Source organism: Staurois parvus, unplaced genomic scaffold (genome assembly GCF_062004578.1).
Source record: "Staurois parvus isolate SC_StPar_1 unplaced genomic scaffold, SC_StPar_1.0 ptg000165l, whole genome shotgun sequence".
In the NCBI taxonomy this organism is placed as follows: domain Eukaryota; kingdom Metazoa; phylum Chordata; class Amphibia; order Anura; family Ranidae; genus Staurois; species Staurois parvus.
Window position 1 is genome coordinate 17125063 of NW_028317961.1, and position 9036 is coordinate 17134098.

A 9036-nucleotide genomic window follows, 5' to 3' on the forward strand; every position below is an offset into this window, starting at 1 on the left:
CACACTAGATTTGGTCTCTGAAGAGTGATCTGTGTTCAGATCACTCTTCAGAGAGCATTTGACAGGTAGCGAGGAGGTGTTGTAACACCACATTAGCACACCGCAACCGTATGCATTGCTTGGTTGCAGAGCAGCCCCATTCACTTGAATAGAACACCGTTCTCAGGCACTGTGTTCACAGAAAGCAACAGAGGGTATCATTTTTGTCATGGCCATGAAACAAAGAATCACAGTTTCAGCATGTGTACAGCCCCAGCTATGTGTTGCCAACCATCTGTAAATTTACAGATGGTTTGTAAAAAAAAAATTTTTCTCCTGTCCTAAATGCAGACAGAAGAAAAAAGCCCCTAAACAATCCCCTTATCATCAGCTCTGAACTGCACATGCACAGTTATGGAGCCATCCTATTGCAAAATTGCCAGCCTTGGCCTCAGATCAGGAAGCATTGCAGGTCCGGGTGTGGACCTATACAATGACATCATGGCACTTATCAGGCATGGCTTATATTCACACACTCCACCACAGGAGTTTTGGCCGAACCTGGCAGTTCGCTAATTGGCTGGCTCTGGAACTGTGCATTCGCAGTTAAGAGCCAGCAACAGCACTGCTTCGGCAGCACATATACTAAAATTGGAATGATACAGAGAAGATTAGAATGGCCCCTGTGCAAGGATTACATAGTTACATAGGTAGTCTGGCTGAAAAAAAGACAAAAGTCCATTCAGTTCAACCAAAAAAAAAAGTTATAATCCTATACCCACAGTTGATTCAGAGGAAGGCAAAAAAACCCAGCAAAACATGATTCAATTTGCTCCTGCTGGGAAAAAAATTCCTTCCTGATCCCCCGAGAGGCAATCAGATATTCCCTGGATCAACTTTACCTATAAATGTTAGTAACCAGTTATATTCTGTGTATCTAAGAAATATTCCAGGCCTTTTTTGAAGCAATCCACTGAGCTGGCCAGAACCAACTCTTGAGGGAGTCTATTCCACATTTTCACAGCTCTCACAGTGAAGAAACCTTTCCGTGTTTGGAGATTAAATGTATTTTCCTCCAGACGTAAAGAGTGCCCCCTTGTCCTCTGTGATGACCTCAGGGTGAATAGCTCTACACCGAGTTCACTATATGAACCACTGATGTATTTATACATGATGATCATATCCCCCCTTAATCTCCTCTTCTCAAGAGAGAATAAATTCAGTTCCTCTAATCTTTCATCATAGCTGAGCTCCTCCATGCCTCTTATCAGTTTGGTTGCCCTTCTCTGTACTTTCTCCAGTTCCCCAATGTTCTTTTTGTGAATTGGTGCCCAAAACTGAACTGCAAATTCCAGATGAGGTGTTACTAATGATTTGTCACAGCGTTGCGGTAGTTCATTGGAAACTACAAGCCGGCAGCTGCTAAGGCTGCTGGGACTTGCATTTCATTTATTCATGGAAGTCCACAAATGAATGATGCGGCCGTGTGGGCAGATAGTACAGGTAGACTTCTCCTCGTACTATCTGTCGGTGGGGCTGGCGGGCGACAGTTGAGGCTATGGGAACATGTTATATGTTCCACCCTAAAAATGGGTGAAACATGTAACATGTTTCCAAAGGTGAACTTATTCTTCTGAATGTAAGTTCACCTTTATAGAAAATATGTAGGATGACCTAGCAGTGAACCCCTTCCCATCCTCCCCCCCCCTGGTCCTGCTGTACTTACCTCCCACAATCCTGCGCTGTCAGGCTGCTGCATGCAGCTCCACTGATCAGAGGATTTGAAATCCCTGTGGCTTTTTCTCTTTTGTTTGCAGTGCTGGCAGGAAGGGCAAGACAGATTGTGATTGATCAGCGCCATTCATGTGACAGTGCTGACCAATTAGAATCTGTCTGGTCCATATTGGCTGTACAGTACAGAGACAGAGAGGAGATTAAGCCACAGGGATTTCAAATCCCCTGAACTGTGGAGTGTCATGCGGGAACCTGACAGCGCAGGATCATCTGAGGTAAGTACAGTGGGACTACGGGGGTGTGGGAAGGGTACAGTGTTATGTCACTTTACAGATTTTCTGTAAAGGTGAACTTACACTTTAACATAGGTTCAGGAACACAGCCCATACATCAGTCAATTTTTTTGTTCAACCAGTAGGTTGAACAAAAAAAATAATTCAATTCCCACATCCACACATTTGACACCGCCCTGCTAGCTAACTGATTTCTTCTTATGTTCACTGTCCTACTGACCTGCAATCCCCTGCCCCCCTGACCTTTTTTACTGCACCCCCACATCAGACCAGCTAGATTCTGCCCTGCTCAGGGGCGGACTGACCTTTTGGAAACTCGGGCGCTGCTACCTTTTTCATAGGCTTTTTTGAGTTTGGGCAAGGACACAGGGGCCCCATGATCCCCTATTGCCCGGGGGCCCCATGAGTTGTCAGTCCACCCCTGGCCCTGCTCCTAACACAGAAAATTAATTTCCTGCTAGTTTGGCAAACATTGTGCAGTACTTTGTACAGGGCTTTGGGAAATTAAAGCAGATATGAAAATAACCACTAGCATTGCTAGTTCGGTACGGAAATAGTTCATTATGTCTGATCATCCTAGGATTTCTGCAGTTTATCTATTTTATTCTGTTGTTCTCCTTTTAGTTAATACAGAAGTATGTTACAGTGTTTACTGTGGGTTGTATCAGTTAAAGATCACATCAAGTGCTTGTACAGTATTTGAGGGTTAGCGTACAGAACAGTGTGTTCATACCTGTGACAGCTATTTTTCAGTCTTGGTTTTCTGTTCCCTTCTGTTCCACTGCAAATAACTAACTGCCCTTTGATTAGTCTATTTTCTGCATTTAACCATCGTAAACATCACTTTTCCATATAGAACACAATATTGTTACAAATACTTTCCAGAAGTTTCAATACAGTATATTCAGTGTTTTATGCTTGATATACAGTTCAGATACTAATGCTTCAAATAGCATAACAAATACCTGTGAATTCAAAAATATTTCTATAAATGAGGAAATGAAGGGCAGGCAATGACCATTTGTCTCCTTTTCTTCTTTTTTTGAATTTTGTCCCTCTGGAAAATTGTCCATATAAATTATTATATACAGTAACAGAATCAAAGTCTATGACTAAATTACTTTACTAAAAGTTATGGGAATAAATGAAAGCAAATTACCATAGACCCTCAACCCACTATAAACACTCATGATTATTACTGAAAGGCCAATAACCATTTTATCCCTACTGCATCTCTGAGAGTTTGCCAAAAAGCATATAATATAGCGATTATTGAATGAGTAGTGTCAGGGATACCAAGTGTTGGTATCCTGTGAAACAGCTGTGACCAGAAATGTGTGGACTTGCACAGAAAACACCAGGCACCAGTATAATATTAATTAATGTAATTTATTAAGAATAAGTGAATAACAAAAATATATATGCACCTCCAATATATCAAAACTGCATAAATCAAACCAGCAATCTAATAAGTGAGTGAACAAACTATGAACAACTGCGCACACCAAATATATGCAGATAGCAGGATATGAGAAGCATTGTTGGTGTCAAATCCAGGGTCATATATGGGAGATCAGGCAGAAGAAGTAGGGAGCAGGGAGAGGTTAAACAGGAGAAGGAACAAACAGGCAGGTAAGGAATCATTCTGTAGGGTCAGGATCAGAATACAGAGTCAGGAGCAGGAGGCAAGATGCAGGAACACAGGGGCACATGGACAAACACCAAGGCAAAGAGGAGAAGCACAGGCAAGGTTTAAATACGCTTCCTGTAACACGCATTATTATTATTATTGTACAGGACTTATATAGCGCCGACAGTTTGCTCAGCGCTTTACATTATGGAGGGAGACAGTACAGTAACAATACAGTTCCGCACAAGAGGGATTAGAGGGCCCTGCTCCTTGGAGCTTACAATCTAGGAGGGAGGGGATAGTGGTAGAAGAGGTAATTAGCTGTGGGGGATGGAGTGGTTGGGGGAGTAAGGGATTCCAGTAGTTAGCCGGGGTCAGGGTAGGCTTCCCTGAAGAGATGAGTTTTCAGAGTGCGCCTAAAAGTGAGCATGTGCTTCTGGCTGTTGAGACACCCGCTGGTGGTACCGGAACTGCAGCCCTTTAGGTCTGGGAGCCACAGTGCCACCAGCAGGTGAATCTCTTCCTGACAACTAGGCTTATTCAAATGCATTGACATATTCATGGAGGAGGGAAGAAGGGCAACACTTGGCATCTTTGATACTGACCTAATCATAAGGTAAATAATAACAACTGGACATTTTTCAGAGGTTTGCCGTTATAAACACCCTGATAGACATTGCCCACACTTGCAAGCATTTTTGGCACTTACACAATCATCCTGATTTACCACCAGCTAGATGAAAAAGTGCCAGTTAGAGTTTTCCAGTGGTGTAGCAATGCCGTCACACAGAATTGCATGCGTGACATGCAGTGATCCTGTGATAAATATGAAAACCCAATGATAAATGTGAACATGTTTGTACATACATTAGTGCAGAGCTACTTCCCTCAAAGCATTAAATAATATAGTATTAGATGGTAAAGTATGTTTATGGCAGAACATTAACCCTTATTTTTGTTTAACACAAAAACAAAATGCTTAGTGACATTTAATTTCTCTCAGTGTCTTACGCTGTGTTTAGTGTGTATCAGTTTATATGTTGTTAAAACTTGGAGTTAGGCAGAACATCCTCAATAAATTATGAGATGTTAGGCTGATCGTCCCAGAAATTTAAATTTGCTCTGAACTTTTGAACAGCGAATGTTAGGTCTGAACTTCCATTAGGACAGAATGCTGGACACTTCCCTACTCTTGGTTTTGATAATTAATAAGGCTAAATGATTTAGTTAGCTCAATTTGCAATTTTTTTTGTCATTTTGCTATTTATTTTGTTTTTAGTTTAGTTAATAGGTAGAAACTTGCTTTACCCAATAATGTAATACAATACGTTTGGCAAAATGCCCTAGCACATAATTTTGATGTTCTTTCCCAAGGAACTTGTGTCGTCTGCATTTTTTTCTTTCTGTGGGTTGTTGACTGTCGGGAATCTTTATTGATATGGATCTTCATTGCTAGATGATGTGATTGATGATGGATTTACAATGGAGGATTTTTTTGTGAATCTTTTGTTTTTGTTTTTTTTTTAATAAAGGCCTTGTCAAATGTCTAGGTGTCTTAATTTCTAGATTACAACTTTTATTTTTTGTGAATGAGTAGGAGTATTATGTGTCTCATACTTATTCGCATAAGATGACCTGTAGGGGCTTTTAAAGTGTCTTCTATGTAAAGTTTGGGGTACCAAAGTTTGTTGCTGTTTCTCGAGCACAAACAATTTTCAGGCTTGATAGTCTGGGTATGTATTTGCGCAGCACCTCATCCTTAATATTGGGCAAAAAAATAGGTAATATATTGCATCTATGGGCTCTAAAATAACTTTATTGTTTGTTTTACTGAAATTTTGTGCTTGATAAAACCTTGCACTAATAATAAATTAGACTCACCACCATTTTATTTTCCAGAGCCTCTGCTTTCAGAAAACATATATTATAATATTTGGGAGTTTTATAATTTTCTGTTTTCTTAAACATGTGCAAAATATGCAAAAATGGCTCTAGCAGCAAAAAGTTTGAATTCTTCACTTACAAACTAGCCAAAAATAAATAATTGCCCTGACATACTGTATGTGTTAAACTAAATCAATTATAGGTAGTATAGTTGACACAGTCTGAGCACTATTAGTACATTTTCCTGAGAATAGAATTTGCTAAGGAGAAGCACCTTACAGGAAATCAGCTTTATGTGTGATGCATGTGCAAAGTAATCTCTAAATTAAAAATGTGTGTAGGCTGCTCAAGCTGTTGTTATGTCACTCATGTGAATGAAGATAAACCAATATTAATTGAAAGAGTAGTGGCTCTGCAAGGGATATAATACTTTAGTAGAGCATAATCGCTTAGGAAACGTATTGTTTCAATGATCTTATTGACTGTAATAAAACCGTATAATTTTTTTTAAGCATCACACCCCAGGGGAGTCACTTGAAGTATTGGGTTCTCTGTTCTTGTGGGATGACTCTATAAACAGCTCTGTATTCTCTGACACGCCTGCTAGTTAGAAGAGAGCTGCAGACCCCTATACACAATTATACAAAGGCACCAGAAATTGACTCCAAACTGGTTAAATGCAAATAGAATATATTGTCATGGGTTAAGGGTGTGAAACTGCAATTATGAATCAACCAGTGGGAAAAAGTGATGTATTAGCCAGAAAAAAAAAACAACTTCCACACTTCCAACTGAAACACAGCTAGCTTGGGCACACAATACAGTCTAAGTAAGTAAATGTTTTAAGAAAGAAGTTTATGATGGAAGCTTTCCAAAATAAACTTAAACATCACTAGAACTCATCATCTACTACTTATCAATCTATTTGTAACTGTAGGTGTTTAGATGGGCTACTCCTTATCAAAAAATAATTTCAAAAAAACATATGCTTATAAGTGAAGCCAACTCCATGAACAACTTTTGGACACAGTTGATGATTTTACATTTTTACTATACCTACATCTAGACATACATTTCACTAATTGTTGAAAGTTCATGCTGGTTGGTTAAAAAACAAGATGTTTGTGCCCCTGCCAGCACCAGCAGGCTACCTAAAGGCTAAACCTAATGAGATAGGGGTGATAATCTTTGGCAAATAGCAAATGCATCTCATTAGTCACAGTTACTTTACGCATATTCAGGCAGCCACAAGTGTTCTGGGTGGCAATAATAAGTGGATATTTCTCCATTTATGGTGCTTACTGTGGATGGTGGTATCTGTTTATTTGTCACCTTAACTTAGGCTGACAAGAGCAAATCTAGCTAAGTATGGTAGGATGAAAAGCAAAGAAAATTAAAAAGGTCCCAAACAATACACAAGAGATACTCTCCCTTAGGACCTCTGACTGCAAACTATGAAAGGGATTGGGCCTCCCCCAAACTGACCCTTCTGCTGCTGATGTCCTTCTGGAATTCTATGAGTTAAAAAAAACAAGAAAAAAAAAATGAGGCATGACATGGGAGATGAAATTATATTGAAAAACCACTAACACCATAGCAGCCATAAGGGAATGGCATTAGCAATGTCCTGTTTGTGGCTCTGCACTTTACTATGCATCTATTTCAGAATTTATTAATTTAAAAGTGCATTTTTTTCTAAACTAAGTGAATGTGCACTGATGATCTCTGATGAAGAGGTGGTACCCTCAAAATGTGTAAGCTGTGTTGGATCCTGGACGGAGCTTCTCCTGGCATTGGGTCCACTTGGGTCTTCACATCCTCTGTGTCACGAGTTTTGATTTTATGTGCCATATAGCATTTATGTTTGTGAGTATGTTTTTAACTTTTTATACAAAAAATAAACCTGCAGGGATAATGTACTAGGCTGCTGAGCCCTTTCTCTTTGGAATGATAGTAGTCCCTGAGTTGAAAGTAGGCCAACCATTGACCTCTGGGTCCATATTACTTATTACATATATTATTTCTGTGAGGAATGCGTATTCACTGTCAATGCTGTCAGTTTTGAGATGACAGTCCTGGTTGGAACTCTGGATTACCAAAACACTGGGGTCATCGGGCCTATGTGTGATGAGATTTTGATAAATAAAATAACAGACGGTGAGATCTTAGTTTAAGTATTGGTACATTTATTGTAAAAACAACAAATTGGCAACTTACATATTATTATTATTATTATTATTATACAGTATTTATAAAGCGCCAATAGTTCACTCAGCACTGTACATTACAAAGGGGGACAGAACATGTGACAGAACAATACCAATACAATGCAAAACATGAGGGGATCGAGGGCCCTGCTCTTTCGAGCTTACAATCTAGAAGGGATGGGATAGTGGTACAGGAGGAGATAGCTGTGGGGGATGGAGTGGTAGGAAGAGTGGAGGAGGTCAGCAAGTTAGCAGGGGGTGAGGTAGGCTTCCCTGAAGAGATGGGTTTTCAGGGTGCGCCTAAAGGAGAGGAGAGTAGGTGATAATCTGATGGGTTGGGGCAGGGAGTTCCAGAGGATGGGTGACACCCTGGAGAAGTCCTGGAGGCGGGCATGGGAGGAGGAGACCAGGGAGCTAGATAGAAGGAGGTCTTGTGAGGAGCGGAGTGTGCGTGCTGGGTGGTACTTGGATATTAGGTCAGTGATGTAGTTCGGGGCAGTATGGTGGACAGCTTTGTACGTCAGTGTTAGGATTTTAAATTTGATCCGTTGCGCAATCGGAAGCCAGTGGAGGGATTGGCAGAGGGGGGTGGCGGAAACGGAGCGTTTGGAAAGGTGAATGAGTCTGGCAGCCGTATTCAGGATCGACTGAAGCGGGGATAGCCAGCGGCGAGGCAGGCCAGTGAGGAGGGAGTTGCAGTAGTCGAGTCGTGATATGATGAGGGAGTGGATGAGCTGTTTAGTGGTTTCTGGGGTTAGGAACGTGCGGATTTTGGCGATGTTGCGGAGGTGGAGTCTGCACGAGTTTGTTAAAGATTGGACTTGGGGCTGGAAGGATAGGTTGGAGTCCAGAATGACACCAAGTACTCTGGCCTGCAGAGCGGGTTTGATATTGGCGTTGTTGGATGTGATGTAGAAGTCAATGGGGGGTGGGGTTCGGGCTGGGGGGAAGACAAGGAGCTCGGTTTTGGAGAGATTCAGTTTAAGGAAGTGGAGAGACATCCATTCTGATATATCGCTCAGTAGATGTGTGATTTGGGCAGAGACCGAGGGGGTGAGGTGGGGGGTTGAGAGATAGATTTGTGTGTCGTCGGCATAGAGGTGGTAGTTGAAGCCGTGAGAGTGTATGAGTTGGCCAAGGGAGGAGGTGTAGATGGAGAAGAGAAGGGGCCCAAGGACAGAGCCTTGAGGGACCCCAACAGAGAGGGGGAGTGAGGGGGAGGTGGTAGCATTATAGGTAACGCTGAAAGATATAACTAGTAAAAACTTGTTTATCATCAAAGTAAGGCAAGAGGGTGTGGGTCTCAGCA

The 9036-nt window shown here is 41.2% G+C and overlaps 1 non-coding gene across 1 annotated transcript; it reads left to right on the forward strand.

Moving 5' to 3' along the window:
* Positions 1-601: 601 nt before the first annotated feature.
* Positions 602-707, forward strand: LOC149462930 (U6 spliceosomal RNA). Its single transcript, XR_016312574.1, has one exon. It is a non-coding gene; the product is annotated as a U6 spliceosomal RNA (small nuclear RNA).
* The last annotated feature ends 8329 nt before the right edge of the window (positions 708-9036 follow it).